Below are 25459 nucleotides of genomic sequence, written 5' to 3' on the forward strand. Positions count from 1 at the left end.
AGAGATATAACCACTGGCACACAATCGTCTCGCTGCCACAGAAAGAGAAACAAAGAGTAGCGCCGGTCTCCGCGGCGACCGTCTCCGGGCAGTCTTCCCATTTGCCAGTTCATTAAACACCATTTCCGTTCCTTAACGTACTGCGCTGGGCCCAATTTGTATATAATGGATATGGCAACGACACGGCCTCCCCAGGGTGAGTAAGACCATTACAGTGTTGGTAAAACATCGCGTCTACCGAGCACACAGTGACTGTCCCTGTTGTCAAGGTCACCGGCTGTTATTGATTCTTCTATTAATGTGTGCCTCCCCAGGGAGATTCGGGGGATGGGTATGGACTCAGAGCAATAATGCAAACTCAGGAGCATTTGTGTGACAGTATACAACTACATAGTTACAAGGGAGGAGCTATGGTCAGTGACTAAGGGCCATTCACCCCCCTGGCTGTTAAATTCAGGGGCACAATGTGGGATGTGGACACTCCAGCACCGGAGTGTATGTCAATGTGTCAGCTGGGGGGGGGGGGGGGGGGTTAATCCCAGAGCCTGAATTTGCTACCCAGTGAAGGTCAGGGTCAGGCAGAGATGGCTTTTGGGGTGGGCGAATAAGGGGACGTCTTGCAGAGATATATCAAGTGATGGGGGTTAAAGGTCACCATGAAATAGACATATTGTTTTCCAGAAAGTTCCCAGCCCTCAAAGGAGGAATACACTGAATGCTTAAAAAAATACACAAAAGAACAGGAAACTATGGCGGCAAATCAAAATAAGTGTAAAAGACAGCCATAAAAAATATGAAGGAAGGATCAAATTCATTTCTCTGAGGTTCCAGAAGGTTATAGACCACTCCAAAAGAGCAAAACTGGCATCCCCTTGGGGTGTTGCAAGTGCCCCCTCAAACAATATCAGACTCTGCTAAAATGCTGGGCGTATGCACCAACGCATTTGACATTTCTGGACATTGCTTGTAGCTCGTTGCATTCTGGGGAAATGTGACACAGGTGCTGCGATGTCAGTTCGGGTGTGTGGTGGGGGGGGTGAGTAATGCCCGCGGGGGGAGGGGAGGTTGCTATCCCAACCGTCACGTTCGATTTACACAACACCCTTCACAAACACCTGATGTGCGCCTCTTATTTATTTATTTTAATAAATTAAATGTCTCCCAGATGGAATTAGGAGACAATAGAGATGGCTCCCTCATTCACATAATTTAATACTCTGTCTGCGGCGGTGCAAGTGTGTTGCCTTTGGAGAAGAAACGAGGCCCCCCACCCCTGTCTGCCACTCATGGACATGGCTAAATATTTCAGTGATAATTCCATGGGGGAGGGGCAGTGAAGTTGAATAGAGTCCTTCCTCGTATTGAGTGAGGCAGGTTTGAGGACAGACCGGGCCCTGGCCATTTTCCTGCTCCACACCATTTCCACGTTCCCTCACGCAGTGGCTCTCAACACACTTGTGTTAACGCAGCGGGATGCTTTGAGGGGCCCAGGACCAAGCAAGGCTACACATGAAGTGCAAAAGTTAAGCTGCAAAGAGGCTTCCAGGGGAGGAGGGATGTTTGCGGAAGGAAAGTCACGTTCAGCGCTAACTCTTTCGCGAAAATTCCCACATGCCTGGAAGCTTGTATTATTGTCTTTATCATTGTCTTTTTTGAGCTACTTCGTGCCTAAATTTTGTTTGGGATTAATGAAGTCTGTCTGTCCGTCCATCCATCCATCCATCCATTCATCCATCCATCCATCCATCCATCCAATATACATCTTTATTATACAAGCTCCAAGGCCCTTTGATCCTCTACAGGCTTTAGAGAAATAGATGAATGGATTTTTTATGTACCTCATGCATTTTTTAATCTTTTGTTTCCGACTTACCTCTTTCCACGCTTTCATTTAAAGTGACCGAAACACATGCTTTATTAACTGCTATTAATACACTTGTCACTTTTCACTTATATGAAAGATCCAGACCTATTCTACTTAAACATGAAACGTTCGTAATGGGGTTGATACGACGTGGGTCGTGTCCCAAAAGTGGTTCACAGAATGATTTTGATTGGCTTACAGTGTATTTTGTTCTCCCTAATGACGGACTTGTTTTGCTTAACAGTGCCTTGACGACATTGTGCCACTGTCACTGCATTATTATTACTTATTAAATTTGGTTGCATTTTTTTTTTAATTGGGGTCGTGACCTAATTATCTGCTGACCAAGGAAATGTGGGTATTGAGGCTAATATAGATGAGAACCCTGGTTCTAAACCACGTCATGATTTACATCCCTCCCTTTTTACCACAGACAGACGTCCTCAAAGCGTGACTGACGTCTCTGCAGAACGTTCCGGACCTCCCCCGGCCTGGCATTATTCCCCCTGTCTCTATTTCCATCTTCGCGCTTCACTTCCAGTAGCGCTTTCCCCTGTACATCGCTCCTCCTATTTCCCGCTAGACTTTTCCAGAAGGATCCCTCAGGCAGGGAAATAGGCGGCATGGTGGTGAGCCGGCCTGTCAGCACAGGCATCCCTCAGGCCGCTACCCCGCGCCCTCGTTTGTTTGTCGTTATCGATTCCGGCACAGCATTCCCACCAGCCGCTCTTGTTCCGGATTCCTCCCGGGGCCGATAACCTCCACAGGCCCGAGACAGGCATTAATGGACACGGATCAGTGCAGTGGGAAGCTCACATGCACAGTCTGCAGGCACCTGCTTTAACACCGACCCTCCCCCGTGCGATTCTGCATAGCATTTCTGCTCACCAGAGTACATGACTGACCACTGGAGCACGGTGGGGAAAAATCCTTCCGGCTAAACCGCAGGTGATGTCAGGGGTGTAGGAAGGGTTGTTCTGCTTCTGGGTCTGATGCCCTTCACACGCTGAAATTATGCTGTATGGATAAACTAAGCAAATATACATATTCATTCTTAGCCAAAATCCACATTTTATTTATTTAACAGATGCTTTTATCCAACACAACATACGTCATGAGGAAACAGGGTCAGACAGTTCCTAAAACAACAGGGTCTTGTTGAGGAACCCAATGGTGAGCCTGGGATTTATAGCAGCAACCTTCTGATCTCAGGCACAGAGTCCTGACCCACTGTCCATAGCTCATCACGCACGTTAGTCATGCCGATTGGACACAATGAACCTCCGGCTCGCCTCTCAAAGTCAACCCCGCCAACCCCTGCTTGATAGATATTTAATTAAAGTGGGATGGGGGGTAACATTCTGGATCTGAAGGTCAGACAACGCTATCAGTGTGCTAATGGGTGTTGGCTCCATAATGTTTTTGTTTGATTAAAATGAGCAGTTTGATGCTGAGTGGCTGGCCCAAATCATAAAACAAAAAGTTAAGAAAATGAAAGGGAAGAAAAAAATTAGGAATAAGGAGGGATATGGTTTCATGTCAATTGTTCCTCTCTTATTCTTTTGACTGGCGAGTCATTGTTACTGGAAGAGGGCAGGGAAAACTTTGATGTGGCCAACCATGACTTTCCCTGAGTTGGCCAGGTGCTGTGTGGGACTATGGGTTATTTTCAGGGGGGATCCGCCTTACTTCTGCATTTCCTTCATTCTTAAGACTGGTGAGTCCTGAAAATATAAGCTTTCCATTACTAAGTGTCATTTAAGTGTCAAGCTCATTTCAAAAGCTGAAGTTATAGAACCGACTTTATTTACTGAAGCATCACTTGTTAAATGCTTTTTCCAGGTCTTCTGAGGCATAATTATTTGATATTTTGGATTTGCCGTTTGCTGTTGGGGGTCAGCTCTGAAGCTGCTCTTGTTAATTATGATATTTCTACATGTGGGGGTGCTGCAGTTTCCGATAACGTTCAAAGTCTACGTGTGACGACTGGCATGTTGATTACTTAGCCTGTCCCTAACCCCCTGCAGTGCTTATAAACTGTTTTGTTGGTTGTGACCCCAGTATCCAGGAGGACAGTCCCCTGGGCCCTCGGGAACTTTTGTAGTTATATGTTATTTATTCAGATGCTGTCTGGTGGAGATTCTCTACCCAGCCCAGCCCTGTGCTACATGGATTTGTTTGTCATCCTAAACAGAACTAATACTAAAACAGAATAATGGTGAGAGATAATTAAATCCAGAGGTTATTAGCACACCTCTGCCGTGAGTTATGCAAACGCAATCAACTGATTTTAGAAATTAGATACACAACTTTTCTTAGTGTCGGTGTTCTTGTGGGAGAGAGAGCGATGTTTTGAGAAGTTTCAGAGTGACTCTGAAGAGTGACACTCTCAGAGTGATGAATCTGACTGGATTCTGACTGGATCTGACTAAAGGCTCCATCTTCTGATGTTTTAACCGAAGACAATTGGTAGGTAGGAGGATAGAAGATGGGTTTAATATGCTTTATCTGCATCACGACTTCCTGACAAGAGCCTCAGAAAGGATGGGCACGCAGTAACTTCGGTTTGACTAGCGGTTAGTTTTGTTCCTGGATTCTGCTGATGATACAATTAGCATAGCACTATAAAATCATCGTAGCTGCATGACTCAAAACAAGCAGCGTAAAATTGTGTGTATCCCATCGCTAATTAACCGCTAAATCTCCATCATCCTCTCACCTGTTACCCTCAGAATTGCATTGTGCTGGTCAGAAACGGCTCTTTCTCTTTGATCCAGGATGGATCCACTTTCACGGTGAATGAAGACCCTTTAAGGTCATTTATCTGCACTCAATTATCCCTGGATTTCAGCTCAAATGTCTACCGTTTAGCATTTAGCCCCCCCCCCACATGGAGTGACTGTAGAGTGAACTCACTTCAGGACCAGGGGGAGTCTGTGTCCCCCCATTGAACTTCCTGCTTCCGGTGCTACAAAATGAATCACGGACCCCGCCCAGTTTTGGACTCGAAGCAGAGACTGATCACCAACCTAGGGGCCAATCAGCTTTCAGCTGGGGCATCCCCATCCCTGTATACGCCCCAGGACAGCTACTCAGTAATTCTGCACAACCGACTGTGAATTCTCACAGGTGGCCTCCCTATTAATGCAGACGTATTGAGAGACAAGCAATGTTTCGCAAATGACCACAACCGCACTAAAATATTATACTGGATGGCGTGAAGTCAGATCTCAGTTGAAACATCTTTTACTTTTTTCCTTTTTCCATTCACTCTTTAAGAACCTTCCAGCTCTGCAGTGCAGTGCCCTCTGCTCACCCGCTTTCCTGGGGTTGTCTGGAGTCCGAGTGCTCTGAGCCATTCCCAGAAAGTGCTCAGCTGAGGAGATTCAGAGTCAGCATTTCGGCAGGGAAGCTGCCTGACAGCGATCCAAGCATTTCAGAGTAAAGTCTGAGAATCTGGGAATCCCAGAGTGCCTGGGGGCCGGCTTTCTCTGACGGATGATCCCAAGAACGCACTCCGGTTGCAGATCGTGATGCTCTCTCAGCTGCCTGCTGCCAGGCACCATCCTAAACATCTTCATACGGTGGAGTTTGTGGGTCGGGACTGTGAGCGCCAGTGTGGGATCTGCTTCCTGTATGGCCTGGCTTTAGCTGCGAGCTCGCCGGAGGCATCGTCCCCCCCAGGCCCCCTACCCCACTGTGTTAGGACTGCATAAACAAGGCAGGCATGCTGGGATATCTGGTGCAAGCAATACTGGTCAAAGCCTTTGTGGAGTCCTAGGCACACAAAAACACTGTCCCCCCATTGGAGACAAAGTGAAATCGGCTTGCTAAGTCAACACCCCCTCAGAAAATAGCTGCTTTTGTCACCTAGGTTGACCAGCACTGGGTGCATCTATGGGTTCCTAAGTATGAACAGACCGTGAGCCTACAGATGGAAAATCAATCACTTGGGGCATACAGTAATCCTTCCTCCCTGAATCAGGGTTAAATATCTCACTGAAGTTCCCTACTTTAACATGGTCTTACCGTAACAATCCTCTCAGCACACCTCAGAGAAAGGTTAATCTGCAGCTTTGCTCATTATTTAAAATCAAAGCAAAGATAGTTTCATTATATCCCTTTCCATACTGGCTGCCGCGCACATCCCAGAGCTGATTGTGTCCCCAAAACGAGACCATTAAGTAGAATTAGTGTCACTTTGCAGGACTTTAAAGGACACATACGGTGGATTCAGAGGCAGCGTTGAAAGTGTGTATTAATCACAGCAAGTCCAGAATAAATGTGTGTCCCCAGCATCTGGCCAGACCTCTGATGACAAAGAGAAAGTGACAGTCATACAAGAGCTGGTAGCCAGTGCCCAGATGTTTCCAGAATAAGCGGCTCGCTGGACTGAGAGGTTAACCCGGCTGTGGCATTGCTTGAAAGTGATTAACACAAGAGGTGATATTAAACAGCGTTGACTCTTTCAGGGGGAATGGAATTAAAGTGCTTGTAATTGTGACTGGAGAAATAAAGATTTTAGAATATTTAATTTTAATTAAAAGTTTAAAAAAAAAGTCTGGAGATGGAAGGTAGTTTTGAAAATACATATACGGATGAATACAAATCTGTTCAAGATAAACAAAATAAGGAGAATGGCAATGCAAAAATGTGCATTTGTTTTACAAATGAGCCAGCTAAATTACTGAAGTAATGAATCCATGGTTATATTTTATTATTCACAGTGAAGGTCAGTTTTGCCGAGACATGGGGGTCAGTCAGCATCTACTGTTTCCCTGGTTTTTAATTTATTCAGAGAAGGTCAGGATGATGACACATTTTCCCCTTCGTCTGCATTCCATGTTGTTATAAACTGATCAAAAAGTGCACGATTATTTAGGCTGCATCTGCAGATAAATGGGCAAATGCAAACCCATGGATATGTGGTGTGACCTTTGCAGCAGATCGGGTCCTGAGGTCACATGTATCTTGAAAAGGGGGACAGGGGAAAGAAACTCTACGATCAGAGATGATGGGAATGGGGAGAGTTTTATACATTTTATTTCCAGTTGCTCGACCACCTATTTCCAAGTCGCCTGTCAAAGGACCAGTTGTCTGGGAACAAACTCAAGGGCATTTTTCCCGCACCACTGTCCCGGGGTTAGGGGGTGGAAGTTTCTAGTCTTAATTGCCCGGGGCCCCTTGCTGGGACTTGAACCAACAACCTGCAGGTGATGAGTACACATCTTTTATTGAGGCTCCTCCCCATACTCTCAATATTCAGCAGAGGTGCTAGTTAATGAGACCCTTTGTGGGAACCTGGCAGGCTGTTTAAAAGCTTCGATCTGTCAAAGTCTACGGCCCCGAGCCGCACAGCTGCTGTAGGAATGAGAGAAGTTCCGGGCTTCAGTATAATCAGGGTATCTCTAAGGGGACCTGCTCCTTCTCTTGTACTGTGCTAGGCTTTGCCAGTGAAAGATGGAAAAAGGTTTTCTTAACTCTCTTAATTATTCAGAGGCGTGTTTTGGGCATTACATGCAATGAACCAATCGGAATGGCGTGTCCCCGCACCTTTAAAAGGCAGTGGCGCATGATCAACTGCGGATTGCTGTTACAATGTGGCGTTTGGCTGGCAAACCAGACCGCTTTTTGGCGGAGGAAATGGACGTACTTGTGGGCAAGGGGAAAAGGTCTGAGCTCATTATCTATGGGACCACCACTGTCCCCTGGGGGGCGCCGTCGCACTGCGGGGGGGGGGGGCACAACAGTTCCCGGGTGGGGAGTGTGCTAAAATCTGTAGTGGAACCAAAGTTTAATTTACGTGTTTATATGGGGAGCAAGCTGGCATTTTCTTTCTTTCATACAGCGAAACAAATGTGAAATAAAACATGGACAGTTTTTTATTGAGGACGAAATGAAAAACCAACGACGGTTTTACTAAAACAAAAACCGGCCTATTTTCTTTCTAATGTCTGTTATAGTTATGTGTGAATTGGTGCTGCTGTGACATGAGATTACTGTGCATTCTAGCCGCCATACCGTGAAAGAATTACAAATTAATCACATAAAGGTTATAAGACATGGTGATTTCTTATAGCATTTGCTCTGCTAGGAGAATTGCCACACGTATTGCTTCATACAGCCAATTGGTACTTGCGTACCCAATATGGGCAACCATGCCCCGGAGGAGGGAATGAAAGGTCAACTGCTTTCGGGGGGGGGGGGGGCGCAACAGAAAAAGTTTGAGAACCACTGACCTAAGCCTTTTGCGGTGAAGCAGGCGAGGGATAAGGTAGCAGCGAGTGTGTCCTCGTTTGCTGCCATCACCGGATCTTCCACGCAGTATAAACTATAGCCGTATAATAATGTTAGTGGATGGGGAAACTGAAGCTTGCTACTGAATGAGCACAGCGGCCGGGAACGGAAACTTAATTAGGCTCGTGTTTATTTTATTTTTTATTATTACTTCAATTCTGGGTCTGCAGTTCGCAAAATATAAATTCAAGTGTAATCAGCTGCCTTTATTTCCGTGGAACCCATAAAATATCTGTACTTTATATTTCTGCTCCCTGCATGGATTACCTTACATTTATCTATGCTAAATTTCATCTGCTAGGTATCAGCCCAGTCGCTAATTAAATCCAGATCCCGTTGTAGCCTCTGTGCTGCTAGATCAGTATCTGCTACACCACCCACCTTGGTGTCGTCTGCAAGTTTAACCAGTTTAATGTATATATTGGTGTCAATATCATTAATGTAAATTAGGAACAACAGTGCTCCTAAAACTGAACCCTGTGGTACCCCACTATGAACGCAGGCCCACTGTGACATTGTGCCTCTAATAACTCGCTACATAACTGATCTTCGAGGATCCACTTTCTGGGGTTGGTTAGGGTTACTTCTCACCATTATATGCAGGTGTCACAGAACAGCATGATGGTTATACATTTTTTATACATTTTATTTTCAGATCAAATTAGGTTAGGGTAGGGGGTGCATTTTGTAACACACATATGCCTTATGCAGATTGCATCCTTCAAGCATGATCACGTGATCAGCATACTGCAGGCCTGGGGCACGTGAGGAGGTGTCTATGCTTTTACATGGCCTCTGTCTTTGTGGTGTTCCTGCCATGCCTGCTATGTGCACTCAATGCTCACGCCTTTGTCCCCCACTCTGCAGTACTTGTCAATCCTAACAAGTACTCTGTTACAAACCATGAGTGCGACACTTAGCTCAAACCTCAATCTTCTTTTAGCTTGTCTCGTGAGTGTCAGTGGTCTGTCACCCAGGCGTTCTTGCAATAATAAAAAAAAATGTATTCCAGAAGCAGTTTATTTAAAAGCCAGTTAAGAAAAATATAGCCTCTGTTCAATTTTTCTCTCACAACCACGTTGACAAGCCAGCCACACGGGATGGCAAGCAATCGCCACAGCAGCAATGTTCATTTTTTTTTTCTTTTTTCCATGAGGTTAGGCCCTTCTCGTTTTACCCTTCAATGCATGTGCATTGAAAGTGAAATAAATTCATAATGAAAATGAGTTAAGTGTGTAATTTATCCGGCTACCTGCATGCATCGGGTGAGTCTCCACATAACCTGACCAACATCAGCCACGATGAAAACGTAAATATATATATATATATATATATATATATATATATATATTAATTATTTTGAAATAATAAAAAAGTCTGAAAATAAAAACGGCTACCCTTGGGGAAGCGAGGCGAGTTGAGGTGGTATTGGCGAATGTAATGTAAATAGCTGTAATATGCACATATAAATATGTGAAATATGCATTAAGTTGGCAACCTATGGCTCTTTGACCACGTGGTTATGGCTCTTCTCAGAATGATAGACACACTCACATTTTCATGTCTTAACATCTTATTTCTGTCATGGTCATAGGACATAGGACATATGTCCCTGTCAGGGACATAGGAACACGGGAAACATAAGCAGCAACGGCGAAGGGCGTCAATGACAGGGTTGGGGACATGTACTTGAACGCGGACTTAAATACAGAGGACGTAATGGAAATAATACGAAACAGCTGGAAACAATCGGGATTTCACACGAGGTTAATGAGGGGGGCGTGGCACACAGGAGGATCGGACGATCAGGCGTGACAGTTTGATGATACTTTCCTAAAGATTTTTTTATTTAAGGGTTAGTATTATTGTTCTACCTTTAGATATTTCTTTAGTTATATGTGAATTAATCGGTCCGTGGTGTGCCTCTGTGATGCGCTTAATCTCTCAACTGCATCAGCATCTTCAAATCTTTATCACAAAGTCACAGATCTTCACTAGACTGCAGAAGTTAGCATAGTAGTTGCAAATTCGTGACTCTTGGGAGTTCAGCTCTAGAAGCCATTATACATGTGAGAGTTGCCTTTACGCATATAATTTTACAATACAGAAAAAGGACAATATCCCAATTCACATATTTAGAACTTTAAAATTGAGTTTGTACATGCTAGGAATGTGGGCGTGTTCTGTAGCCTATGGATTATGGAACGCTATTGGGATCAAGATCCTCTGAATCAACACGTCAAAGACATCGAATTGAATGTGGTAGTGGTAGGCAATGCCTACGCGTACAGAAATGATTTAGCTCTAGTTCTCAGCAGCCAATGACACTCACACATTCAAACTGGACAAGTGACTGAATGGCTCAAAAAGATGGGAATTTTAACATATAGAATACATGTAGAATACATGTTAAGGACATGCAGTTAACGTGTTGTCAATGTGTATTCTGTGTAAAAAATTAACACATAGAATAGACATCAACAACAAGTCTAATTATGTGTTTTTGACCTATATTCTATGTGTATTTTACATATATTCTATGTGTTAAAATTGATGTGTTTTTGACTTGTTTGGTGCTCAGTAGTAGTCATGACACCTCCACTGTTTGAAAAAAGTCCGCCCTTCAAAACATGCAGACAGCGATAGCGCTCAGTTCCAATGACCAGCATTGTCAGGTTGCCAAGAAGTGATTGACAGTGCTCTGATCCAATAGCGACCATTGTCAGGTCGCCTGGGAATGATTGACAGTGCTCTGATCCAATAGCGAGCATTGTCAGGTTGCCTGGGAATGAATGACAATGCTCTGATAAAATGATGCTGGATACAAATCTTGTTGCTGCCTAAAATCCCGTTCTCTATCCATTGCATTACTTTTTGTAAATTTTGGGTCAAACATCTACGATAAAATGGCTCTTTGCTTTAAAAAAGATTGCCAACCCCTGACATAAAGTATAAAATAAATGAATTATAATTATATTGTATAAATATATTTGCCATAAACACACCTAGTCTGTAAAATATTTAAATTTCTACCATTGCACTACCGAAAGCATCCTAACCAGCTGCATCTCAGTGTCAAAACGACCCCGCACATCATCGGTACCCAGCTCCTTGCAATAAAACATCTATCACAAGCAGTGACTACATAGAGGTCTCCGCATCCGCAGAGACCCCACCCAACCCAACCACGGTCTGTTCTCCCTCCTGCCCTCTGGGAGGCGCTACAGGAGTCTCAGCGCACGTACGTCCAGGCTTAGGAGCAGCTTCTTCACTCAAGCTGTTAACATACTGAATTGTCTACCTGCTGAACTCTTTTCATGCACCAACCCCCCCACAATTGCGCAATTTTATCTGCACCTTATGTCAACTATGTTTACCATGTACTGTTCGGCTCCATTTCACTACCTCAGTGAGACACTAAATCATCTATGGGGACATGCTGATGTGTATATCTGCATGTATATGTTAATATGCGTATCTGTATCTAGGCTGCACGTTTAATATCTGTACGTCTGCATAACTTATGTAGAATTTTGGTAATGCATGTTTAATGCACGTATGTATGTATAATTTATACATTATGTACATAATGTACATCTAATTTGTGTATGTATGTATGTATAATTTTTATATAATGTGCATTATGTATGTGTGATGTAGGTAACGTATGTATATCCCCCCCTCCCACCTACTCTGTCCCCCTCCATCTCGGATGATCTGATGAAGTTGCAAACTCTCTTTTCATTTACACATGTGCCCGCATATTGTGCTAATGACAATAAAAATTGAATTGAATTAAAATAGATTTTTTATTTTACATTTATCACCAACAGAGACGGGCTCCAGAATGTGAAGTAATTTTCAAAAACAACATAAAAAACTGGCGATTATACCGCAAACCGCATATTTATTGAACCACCTAAACTCACTGTAGAGGAAATTCCTTCACTACGACCCGCCTGTCTGTTTTATCTATGACGGTGCTGATTGTTCAGGATCACGATCTTCACTTAATGTTCTCTCTACGATGCCAGTAATGGACACCATTGCTGGAAAATTTCTGGAATGAGGCACCTTCAGATTCTCCTCCTGGAGGAATTATGAAGAAGGGTTTAGAACATGTGAGATGTTTTCAGAGCCCGACAAAAGAAGTGAGATCTCTCCATCAGTGAGTGTGCACTGTCAGTAGAAACGCTAACTGCACACTGTGTTTATTTTTTGATTTTTCTTTTTGGTCTTTACTTCATGTTTGTCATAACAGTTGTACTTACACACCATACAGCTCTGTATAGGAGTCCATCAATAGCTCTTTTTAAACTTGTGATCAAAGCATGACACTTAACATTATAAAGAGAGAAGAAATGGAGGGAAAATGTGCTTGTCAGCAATTCCAGCAAACTTTTTTGAAGTCAGCCTCTCCTGGCTTTCATGCGGTTAGATCAGGAGAATGTTAACCGATCTCAGTGGAATGACACATGGTCAAGAGTCTTCTCTCAGATTAATCACTCGTTCAGATTTTCTTTTGTATCGTTCTGTGGATTTTACAAGGAATAGAAAATGTTTAAAAATACAGTCTAGTTTAAACCTAATCTAAACCTTTCTGAGTCTGTGCACACATCACAGAGAAAGTTTGCGGAAAATTCACGCATCTCTGATAGTAGCTAAGGGCTTAGCGGCGATGGCTGCAAGATGACTGAATCAGCAGACCGAATCTGCCAGCATGTGGTGCCGTCACCAGTTGATTACGGAGATACTGGTACCGATCCCGGTGCTGGTGGGCAGATGGCACAGGGATGGGAGGAACACCGAATGATTTCATTCTGGGCGAGTACAGATGGGCGAGCGAGACTCGGAGTATCTCTGCCAGACTAAGCTGGTACATTGGCACATGAAGACAGGAACAAAAGGATACAGGAAAACCACTGAGGGAGACCAGAAACCTTCACTCTCTAGCCACAGCACTGCAGAGACTCATAGGGGAAATAATGCAATGCTGGTGTTTTTTAGTTATGGTAGGAAACGTAAAGTTTTGTCGCAACGCGCACGGGCCGTCGCTGCCACAAGGCTGTATTCCTCAGTACACAGTCCTGTATTATATAAACTCGCAAGTAACATGTGCTTCCGTTTACTGTATCCATGCAGACATAATGCAATCATGCAAGATCCTCTCTCTCTTATCTTATCTCAATTCCTTTGTTCCTAAGTTGGCACACATGGTGAACCCTCCCCTCAGCGTGGCCACACGCATTTTACTCGCACAGATTTACACACACCTCTCCCTCCACATACATGTGTGCTTATCCTAATCCTTGTAGTCCTTCCGTTACATTTACAAAGACACTCACATCCATACAACCACGCCCGCTCTCCAGACTATTGTAAAAGTGTTGTATTGTGTGTTTATTGTCTCCATGTTTAGTCTGTTTAATCATTCGTAGTTAATGTTTACATTGTTCTTCATGCAGTTCATGATTTTGGTTGTTATTTTGTATATAGAGAGTTGAATTAAAATTATTGATGTACATTGAAGTGTTGTATTGTAAAGTTGTATATATACTTCAATGTGCATCAATAATTTTCATATATATGTATGTGTGTGTGTGTGTGTGTTTGTGTGTGTGCACTTTGGACAAATTATTCATTGCTACCGCTTCAGGCCTGTACAAAGCTTTGAGACACTTTCCAACTTGCTGAAATAACTTGGACACCATGCTGTCACAAATTTTTCAGCATTTGCGAATCCATTCATCATCTAGGTTTGGGAGTCAGTCATCTCGGTCTGCAGGTGAGAGTCAGCCTGCCACAAGATGTGGGGAGGAAGTAAGGACGGTTGGGGAACAGAGAGACCTTTTGCAAGATTTTAATGGGCGGCAGGGGGGCTTTGAGTTTCTGAGTCATGGGGTCGATATGACTGGAGAACTTTCTCAGGGCTCTTAGCCAGCAGTCCTTACCAGAGATAAACACCCAGAGAAGTGTTCCTGCCCTGGAATTTTGCTGAATGTCAGCAGAATGTTCATATCTATTCATGAAGTAATTAATAATGACAATGACATAGGAAGGGCACTTTGACCAAGTAAGCCAGTAAACATCACAAGTCACCATCGGTCTACAGGACAGCAGGGTGCTGTTGAGATTCTGAAGCTTTAGCTTAGGTTTGTAATCCTAAATCGATCCAGGTCTCCCTCCCAAAGCATTTTGTTCACAGCTCACAGAAATCGTGGCTGGTGTAATCAGTGTCACCTTCCCAGTTTCTGCTGGGTTTTAGAACGTGACTGTGGCCTTAGGTGTCTGGTCAGAGTGTCGGGGGGGGGGGTGTCTACTTAAGTGTCACGTGACCCGGTGGCTTGAATGTGCCAACATAATACAGGTACTGTATGCCCACATGAGAAACCGGCAGGGAAAAAATCTCCAACTTATTGCTACAAAGACTATAATAAAAGTCTGTGATGTACAGCAGGAACACAAATACTTGCAGTTTTCTCTGAAAGTCTTCATATTCTCCAGGCCAAGGTGTTCCGTTTTTCTGGCACTTGGAAAACAACCCGAAGTTTACAAACTCGGGATCCCCCTAGACGCAAAGAATGCTGGCCGCTATCCTTGTAAAATCACACGGATGCAGCTCACCACCTAATTAGATTAATTAAACTCGTCTGCTGGCTTCTTACAGTCATAGAGGAGCGGCACCCCACTGCTGCGGAGGACCCCCCCCCCCCCAACTGTGTCATGCTCCGTCTCCTCCGGTTTGTACATTTCCATATATGATATGGGGGTACGATGTCTGTCAGAAGCAATGCTTGCCCTGAATGGCAACAAAGAGGGACTGCAGGGTAAAGACAATGTTTGACGCTGGAGAGGAACGGCGCTTCATGATGCGAGCTCTCTGTCTCATTGCTCATGTCTCGCTTCCTGTCATTCTGCATTTATCTGCTGAGCCAGCCTGGCATTTGTTTAACTCCGGCTAGACGGCCCGCAGCTGGCCAATCAGGACGGACGTTAGCCAAGTCCCCTCCACGCGAACCTCAGGTGTACTGCCGTTTGCATTTGTTCATTATCAAAACCTTTCCCAGAGCTTGATAATCCCTGTCATTGCAGGGGGTTGAGTTATAGTTTTTTTTTTTGCGGAATTTCGTCCTAAATCATGAACAGCCTGATGTGACAGCCCTTCCTGGGATCCCTCAGCATTACACGAATCGTTGTGCCATGTTTCGGCACAGCAATGCCAATGTACGACTGAAAGAAGGTAATTAAATATGTCTGCCTTCTGGCCGGCATGCGGTTAGTCAAGTCGGATTTGTATAATGCCTGCAGTTTGGAATGAAGGCCATTTGTGGTTCATTCATCATAGGTAATCTGTCGCTTTGGGGCTAAAATAAAATTTGTGCACCTATTTGGAGCAAAATCAGTGCATGAAGTAAGCAAAGATGTAAAACTCTTCAAGTAGTTTTAAACTATGAAAAGTTACCGAGGGAAAGTTGCTTGTTTTCTTTGTGTAACATACTGTACCAGAAAATCCCACTCATGAAAATGCATATATCCGTCCAGTTCAATGTAATGCTATTTTACCATGAAAGGTAAATTTAGATTAGCACAGGCATGGTGGTGCAGTGGATAGCACTGTTGCCTCACACCTCTGGGACCCAGGTTTGAGTCTCCGCCTGGGTCACATGTGTGTGGAGTTTGCATGTTCTCCCCATGTCGTCAAGGGGGGTACTCCTGTTTCCCCCCACAGTCCAAAAACATGCTGAGGCTGATTGGACTTACTTAATTGCCCGTAGGAGTGCATGTGTGAGTGAATGGTGTGTGAGTGTGCCCTGCGATGGGCTGGCCCCCCCATCCTGGGTTGTTCCCTGCCTTGTGCCCATTGCTTCCGGGATAGGCTCCGGACCCCCCGCGACCCTATGTACGTTACATCCAGGATAGGCGCTAAAGGTATGAAAGGTTCATGTATTAATTTCCAAGTCTTACATAGTGTGCCTGTTTATTGTTTGTCTAATATGAAATTCATTTTATGTTATGTTTTGTTACACTAACTTATGTTACATTATATATGTTTTGTGAAATGCTATGTTATGATGAAATGTTGTTTGTTATGTCATGTCACCTGTTTGTTATATAATTTGGAGTTATGTCATGTCACGTTATACTTTGATCTTATTTTACATTTTGTTACGTTATGTTGTACTATGTCATGTCATGCTACATTATGACGTTATATTATACTATGTCTTATTATGTATTCCTTCTTTCTCCACTCCCTTTAAATTTTTGAAAATTGTACAGGGTTTTTTTCATCATGTAAATAATTCTATGACTCTGTCTTTAGTACTGTGATGCCTTTCCTGTCATGCAGGTAGCTCTGTGCGCTTGGGGGAACATTATTACTTTTCACTGTATATTTGTGTATAGCTGGGATGACAATAAATCTTGACAACTCGCCTTGTACTCCATCTTTGAGTAACACAAAGCCCCCACCAGCTTAGCATTTCAACATGTATATGTTCTGAATATGGATTATTGCGGTCTCCTCATGAAACCGAGCATGCAGGTTTAATCTATTCATCACCGCCTCATCGTAAACACCTACGATTCTCACAGATACCAGCATGCTCCTCTGAAAGCTTACGTACAGTGTGCATAATGTGATTGTAATTGCAACTTTTCTGCTTTCCATTTCTCATGGGATTGATGAGAGCGGATAAGATTGCGTTATTGGACTCGGACGGGCATAGCGAAAGGATGTTTATGTAAAGCGGGTGGCTGATCGATTCTTTGGAATGAAACATCAGTGCAAGAGTAGCTACAGGAAAATCTTTATTAGCACAAAATGACACGATGACATTCAGGTCGTCACTTTCTTCTGGTTCAAAGCCGACTTCAAACGATACGTCATTACTATTACAACAAAGGGTGGCATGCGATTCAAGCCATATCGACGGACACGAACCACAAAGACTTTGGTGGAAGTCTTTCCATAGGAGAAGCCTTGTGTTTACATATTATTCAAAGACAGAAAAATAAATAAATGAAAATATCGATTGGGGGAAAAAACACAGAGAGGGTTACGTGCATGTAAATGAGCGGCAACTGAGGTTACGAAGGACCTTGAAAAGGATACGAAATTATCCTGATGGAAACGCAGTCATATTAACAATGGGCAGCGTGTAGTTTAGTAGGTAATGGATTTGAATCCCTTGGCAGAGTAGCTATATCACCTTTGCACCACTAAGCCTTTAACCCCAAATGGTGAGCTGGATGCTGGCTGACCCTGCCCTTTGACCTTTCCCCTTAATCCTGCCCTTTGACCTTATCCCTTAACCCTGCTCTTTGACCCTGCCCTCTGACCCTAACACATCACCTGTATATACATATCTGTGTCACTCATCTATAGCATAATGGGATATATGATAAAAAGTATCTTTTTAAATGTACAAAGTGCCTTATTTGATTGCTTCAATATGTGCTCAGTACTTTCCAGAAAAGTTCCCCATTTACAGGGTCACATATATTTGTGTCTGGACCAGAAAAATTAATCTCCCTTTCTGACTCCACTTTTAGCAATATTCACCTTATCATCACTGCTACACAGTCCTTCATAATGTCTGTTTTGTGCAAATGTATTCTTCAGAGCAAGATTAATGCCAAATGTAGCTAAATTCATATTTAGGAATTTAGAATTTGTTTTGTTAAACTAAGAAAAAAGACTTAAACTTTTTCTCATTCACTTGCATTATTTCAAAATCAGACATTATGATGAAAATACGAAATACAAATTTAAAACTTCTTATTGTGAAATTTTCAAATTCCGATTCTCATGTTAATTTCGCCACCGTATAATTTGAACTTCGGAATATGAAATGCAAATGAAGAGCATTAGCTAAAGCCGTGCGCCTCTTGCATCACGCACACACGCTCTATTTTGCTCCTCATTGTTAAAAACCACGTATCTGGGGCACCCAAATGAAGAGGTTAAACTGCAGATAAATCCTGCAAGCACACATGCTTTCTGCACACTGAGAACTGTGTTTCTAATCTGCTTATTCTCCGGACATATTTGAACTCAGAACAGAGCATCGCTGCCTGTTTTTCAGGGAAAGAAAAACTTTCATCCCTTTCACACTATAGAAAAATGTCCTTAGAGCGTCTAATAATTTTTTTTTATATATTTCTTCACTCGGTTAGTCTGCATAACCATGGTGGTTGTTGTCCCATATCGGGTATTGTGTTGATTTAATCTGAGGTTTCTACAGGGTCCGGGACTTCTGGAGTATTAACAAAGGGGAGGCGGATGTAGGGATCGTGGTGGGAGTTTCCCATCAGAGGCAGCTGGTCTATAGAGGTAGAGAGGTATTCATGAGATTAAATTGCGAAACACGTAACTTTCAAGTAAGTCTTCTTTGGAAATATTCCTAATAATATATCTTTGGTGATATTGTAAAATGTATTATCTTGTAACCTCTTCACTTGTTTTAGCCACCAGCTGCCACTGTCGTCTATATATGTGTGAAGTGGATCCAATCTGCTGAAAGGAGCTTAGTGAAGCTAGGAGTTTGGTCGTGACTCTTTTCAAGATGCCTAGGCATATTGCTAAGCAAGCAGCGCATAATTTATTTTTCTTTACTCCTTCGGCTCACAAAGCTAATTTCTCGGCATGACCCCCGTGGAGTCTGCCCTATTTCAAAAAGTTCCCTTTCAATGGGTTCTTCTCTTGCTGGCTGTCCGTCTTTGCAGCGGATCAACCACAGTGGACCCTGACCAGAATGGGAGTGCCGCAAATGAAACGTAGAGTTTGTGCCTGTTAAGGTGGCGTTGCGGAACCACCAAAAGGAGATGATGTCGTGTTTGGTACCACTAGCTAAGGGCTTAGCCATGAGGTGATCTGCCTCTTTTTCTGTGTTCTACACCTTGATGGCGAGGACATCCCATTGATCTTAGCAACCACAGAGAGGTACATGAAGCCAATATCATGCAGGAAATCACTGCCTTTCCATCCATCCATACATTTTCCAAACCACTTATCCTACTGGGTCACAGGGGGTCCGGAGCAGGGAACAACCCAGGATGGGGGGCCAGCCCATCGCAGGGCACACTCACACACCATTCACTCATGCATGCACTCCTACGGGCAATTTAGCAAGTCCAATTAGCCGCAGCATGTCTTTGGACTGTGGGGGGAAACCGGAGTACCCGGAGGAAACCCCACAATGACATGGGAAAAACATGCAAACTCCACACACATGTGACCCAGGCGGAGACTCGAACTCAGGTCCCAGAGGTGTGAGGCGACGGTGCTAACCACTGCACCATCATGCCACCCCACTGCCTTTCCAGTGCTTTTGCAAATATACATAGATTATCAACAAAAAAAATTGTTCGATGATGAGATTCCTCTACTAGATTCCTTTTTTATACCATTGTAGCACCGGTACCGCGCATGTCCCAGCATGCCCCACATGCCCCACATGTCCCAGCATGCCCCACATGTCCAAGCATGCCCCACATGTCCCAGCATGCCACACCATGTCCAAGCATGCCCCACATGTCCCAGCATGCCACACCATGTCCCAGCATGCCCCACATGTCCCAGCATGCCCCACATGTCCCAGCATGCTCCAGCATGCCCCAGCATGCCCCACATGTCCCAGCATGCCCCACATGTCCCAGCATGCTCCAGCATGCCCCACCATGTCCCAGCATGCCCCACATGTCCCAGCATGCCCCACATGTCCCAGCATGTCCCAGCATGCCCATGTCCCAGCATGTCCCAGCATGCCCCACATGTCCCAGCATGCCCCACATGTCCCAGCATGCCTCAGCATGCCCCACATGTCCCAGCATGCCCCACATGTCCCAGCATGCTCCAGCATGCCCCACCATGTCCCAGCATGCTCCAGCATGCCCCAGCATGCCCCACATGTCCCAGCATGCCCCACATGCCCCACATGTCCCAGCATGCTCCAGCATGCCCCAGCATGCCCCACATGTCCCAGCATGCCCCACATGTCCCAGCATGCTCCAGCATGCCCCACCATGTCCCAGCATGCCCCACATGTCCCAGCATGCCCCACATGTCCCAGCATGTCCCAGCATGCCCATGTCCCAGCATGTCCCAGCATGCCCCACATGTCCCAGCATGCCCCACATGCCCCACATGTCCCAGCATGTCCCAGCATGCCTCAGCATGCCCCACATGTCCCAGCATGCCCCACATGTCCCAGCATGCCCATGTCCCAGCATGTCCCAGCATGCCCCACATGTCCCAGCATGTCCCAGCATGCCCCACATGTCCCAGCATGTCCCAGCATGCCCCACATGCAAAAATATAATGGTAAACAGCCCTTGTATTGCTGTTGTTGTTAATGGTTGCATTTCCCTATTGTCTAGTGTGTGTTTGCCTATGTCTTGTATGTACCCGGTCCGATCCTCGCGTGACTTACTGTAGCGTGCGTAGATCTTCCACCTTGTGTGCATCTCGCAGTTCGGCGTCTGACAACCTTGTGCTGCCCGTCTGCGTATTTGGTTCAGTGCTTTTTTTGGTGACTGTTGTGGTCATTGTAAGGATTGTTAATAAAAAGCATGATTTCTCCGGCAAGAAAGTCTCTATATCTCTCTCTGCTCTCGCGATGCTTCGGCCCGCCCATTGCTACAATATATTGTGTTTTTTACTATAAAAACCAGGAAATTAATTACCAAAAATTAGTATTTGGTGGACTTGTGAACAAATTAATCGAATTTCAGTGCTTTCATAAGGGAAAAACTGCCTTGGTTAGCGACCACTTTCCTGGAACGGAACCACAGGCAGCAATGTATTGAGAATAATTAAAAAAATGGGCTTTTGGTTATGGTGGACTTTTGAATGGCAGCAGTGATCGAGTGTCAGTCTGCTGCGGACTCACCTTCAAACAGTCCAATGCGTGCCAATTAAAAGCTGTTCTATTTTTTACCAGGAACTCAAAAGTGAGTCTGGACTAATAAGATGGCTCTTCCCCTGGGTGCAGTAATTACCCAGAATCCCTTGAATATACACCCTCGTATTTCTATCCCTTTATCCCAGTGTTGGCTGTCGCTGGGTTTTGTTTCCTTTACTGTCTTTGGTCGGTAACTGTTAAATACATTTATCATTTAAGAAGAATTATAAGGACGTCCTTTCGCCAAATTAGATATTGTGTGCTACAGTGCAGAGTCTGTGAAGCTGTATTTAGAAACATTGTCTTTCAGGTATTGCTAAGAGCTTGTAGAAATGCCAGTATATATAAAAAAATGTGAATAAGCATTCCCTTAAGTTGCGGTAAACCCAGACTTATACACACGGACATCTGATCCACCAAGTGCCACTTTGAAATGTAATCCGCAAGCTGGGAGGTTTTCCTCGCCAAGTACCAGGCTTTTAATCCCATCCTGTATCTGCCAAATGCTTGTAAAACCTGTGATCTTTTCCATTAGGTACAAATGGCTTTAAAAATGTTCTCTGAAAGGGCACGTCTGTCAATCTGTTCGCCCCTGTTAAAAGTTGACAGCTGGGTAATAAAATGTGATTGTCGTATTGACTGCTATTTTTTTTTTTTTTTTTTTTTAAATCTTCTTTTAAAATTCTAAACACAGACCAGCATCCTGCCCACAAGTTTTTGCCTGTCTTGTTTGGGGAAAAAAGCAGACATTAATGTCTTATGTGAAAAGTGTTACAAGTTTAGGAGTTATGGACCCTGAATCACAGAACGTAAAGCTTGTGTTTGTAGCACTTTAGTGGGGGGGCATAAGTAATTTAGTAGTTCAGTTACTATTCAAGTATAAATAATGAAGAAATATAGTAACTGCATGGAATACATGAACCATTATTAATGATGAACGAACATTCAATCAGTACATAACTAACACTTAGTTTCTGGTTAATTAATGCATTTAAGTAAGAGTGTACTATAATATTATTTGTGTTTCCTTGTATTTGAGATTCATTGTGTGCTCATTTAGTTTAAAAGCTGTTGGTTCTGTGTTTTCTCCTGTTTAATGCCCTTAATACTGCGAGGAATGAAGCCAAAAGCACTTAGACCAACAGTTAACGACAACCCTAATGAAAAGTAATTCACCGCTAACTAATCTGGTTGTCCTCAATTGTTAAAGTGAGGTGGAGGTGGTGGTGGGGGGGCGTGGGGGGAGGGTGTCACTGTTGTTTCCCTGGAGAATTTTTGTATTTCCTTTGACCTCACCCAGAAATGCTGTTTATCTGACTCTCAACCTAAGTCACTGGAAAGAGCCTTCAGCAGATATCCTTTCTGGTTATGTATGCGTGTGACCCTCCCACTTTTCACATGAGATAGGATAATAACCAATCAGAGCCCATTGTCGCTCATGCTATGGCCCTCTGCTGGCACTCTAATGAACAGCATTCTCAGCAGAGATTGCTGACTGAATTTCACGACCTCTTCCATATGTTGTCTGATATTGACTGTCACTGTGCCATTGTCACGGCGATCATTAGACAATAAGGAAATACACATATATTGGGCATCATGTCCTGCACGGGGACCTGTCAGCTTGGGGTGTGTGATCCTTGTATGGTTGGCAGGGGCTCTCAGCTCTGACCGATCTCCTAACTTGCTTGAAGCATTATGTAAACTGACTCTGTACTGCTGAAACATTTGACATTTCCATACTTTGCTGCATCTGCCTCTCTGAGCAGCTTACTTTCCCCCCATCTGGACAGTGGAATTCTTTATTTGTTAATCCAATTATGTCCCAATTAAATGCTTGGTTCCATGGCTCCTCAGCTGTCTCTAACTCTAGGGATTCGAACCGTGAACCTTCCAATAATAAATCCATGGGGTTTGCAGCCAGATTCAGATCACAAGTCATTGTCCGTCAGGCCTGTGAGCAACTGGCAAGTCAGTATGCAGCAGCCGTGCAGGAAATCAGCTAATTGGTGCAGTGTCAAGGCCAGTAGGGGGCGTGATGGTTAAGGACATAGTATTGTAACCTAAACGGTACCGTCACTAAACCTGGGTTCACAGGGATCTCTGTTTGTAAAAGCAGATAACGCTGTATGGGGTGTTATGAAAACTGACAGCACTGTGAAATACTGTACTTGCTGTGAATTTATGTTTCGCTGTGGCCTCTTGTACCAGCCTGGAGGAGGCAGAGAACCCTTTACAAGCTGAACAATGGCTTCCTAAAACTGCAGCAGGGATTCATCAAGCCACACTGATCGAAATCTAGCAAAATCAGGGTCATGGGACAGAATGAGTAGTTGGAATGGAGTCTATACCTTGTCCATCAAACGACAGCTCTCCGAGCCTCGAGAAATATTATCTATAATATTAGTAAACATGAAACATTTTTTAGGAGTGATTTATACTTGCAAAATGGGTTGCATTCATCAGGAAAAAGCTGAAAATCTATTTGTCATAGAGATGGGAAAATGACTGTAATGACTGACTGTAAGAACCAAAACATGTTGTTTGTTAAATAATTTTTCTGTGTACAAAGTTACACATTCATTCATAGTGCACAAATCTAAAAGATCCTAATGACCCATATCCACTCCAAATACTAGGCATTTGTCGCAGAAGTGTTTCAGTGCCACACCCATTAGCGGTAAATTTGTTCTCAGAAACAAGTGGGTAAGAGGTATATGTGTGTGGGGGGGATTGTGACGACTTGTGAATGGTGTGGTTTGTACAGTGACCACTGAGTGGTTAGTATACCATTTGGATTACGACTGATTTATTAAGGTTACCCAGCAACCCTTAAAAGCCCCCCCATCCAAAAAAAGTTAGCAGTGAGTAATTCAACATAATGTATCAGATGTATAAGAAACAATGAATGAATGAGTGGAAGAATGAGTGAAGAAATGAATGGTTGAATGAGTGGATGAACAAGTGGATGGATATCTGGGTGAGCAAGTGGAAAAAGGAACCCCTAAATATCTGGATGAATTAGTGGGTGAATGAATGAGGGGGTTGGTGGAAAATTGGATGAATGACTGACTGAATGAATGAGTGAGCGGAAGGGTTAATGAATGGATGAATGGGTGCAGAATGATTGGATCAATGACTGTGCATGAGTCGGTGAGTGAGTGGAGGTGAGTGAAACGGACATTTTCTCAGGATGTCACGCTACTTGCCCAAAACGAGACTTTTTCAAAATGAATAATGAATCAGATGCATGAAACAACAGATGACGTGATTCGGCGCTGACGTGTTTGTGCAATGACGTTTCGGGTCTCACGCTTATCGGATGGGGACAGAATGTCAGGCTTGTTGTTCCATAAAACTTAACACCGTGACATGTTGACTTGGGGTGCACTCCTGCCTGGAGCTCCATGAAGCCGGAAGATTGTCAAATCACAAAAATAATTTTGAGAATATCAGCGTGAGGGAGTTACAGCCTGAAATTGTCACGGGTCGGTGATAGTTTCCCATCTATCGGCAGGAATGGAGATTAACGTGGAACGGAATAATCTCCTTATCAAAAATTACAAATCTGTGACTGGCAACAATGTTCCCTATCCATGCCGACGGATCCTGGGGAGCCTGGCATCACAGCGGGGATCTGTGGTTTGCGATGGGTCTTCAGATCCCTGACAAACTCTGTTGAAACCAGCGAAAGCTGTGAGGCAGAATGTCTAGCACTATCACAACCTGATATCTGATTCTGGTAAGACCCTGTGATGGTTAAAAGGTTCTGGTTTTGCTCTGGATAGTCATCCATCCATTTATTTTTAAGAACCACTTACCAATGAAGGTCACATCAATCTTGGGTCTGCTGGGGTAGAAGGGGATGGTCATCAGCCTAACATACACATTAATCAAAATATCCAGTTCAATGGGGTTATGGGCACTTCTACATTTTTAGAAGAGAAATAGTGCACTTTGAGAAACTGTGAAGAAAAGCTCACAAAAGCTGCAGACTGTAGGGGTGTCCTTCTTCCTGATTAAAAATGAGAATATAAATATGGAATATACTGTGGGAATTTGAAGTGTAACTTTTTCCATTTGTATCATATTTCTCTGTTTTGCTGACATGAAGATCTAATATTTCTTCGTTCAGTGGACAAGTGATCATTTCCCCTGAGAGAGGACTTGGCATTTGTTACGTCGGTCACCATCCTCTGTGGTAACTGAAGGTAACAACTGGCACAAAGCGGTAGGCACTGAAACATGCTGGAAATGAGTCTTGCTGAACCAGTCGAGGTCAAAAATGACCTGAAAACCCAAAGGTTACTCCAGGACATTTTTATACTTCAAACGAAAAGACATCATGCCTTTATCATGGAGCTACAGGAATGGTGGTATGATAGAAGTGTGC

This window comes from Brienomyrus brachyistius, chromosome 4 (genome assembly GCF_023856365.1).
Source record: "Brienomyrus brachyistius isolate T26 chromosome 4, BBRACH_0.4, whole genome shotgun sequence".
Lineage (NCBI taxonomy): Eukaryota > Metazoa > Chordata > Actinopteri > Osteoglossiformes > Mormyridae > Brienomyrus > Brienomyrus brachyistius.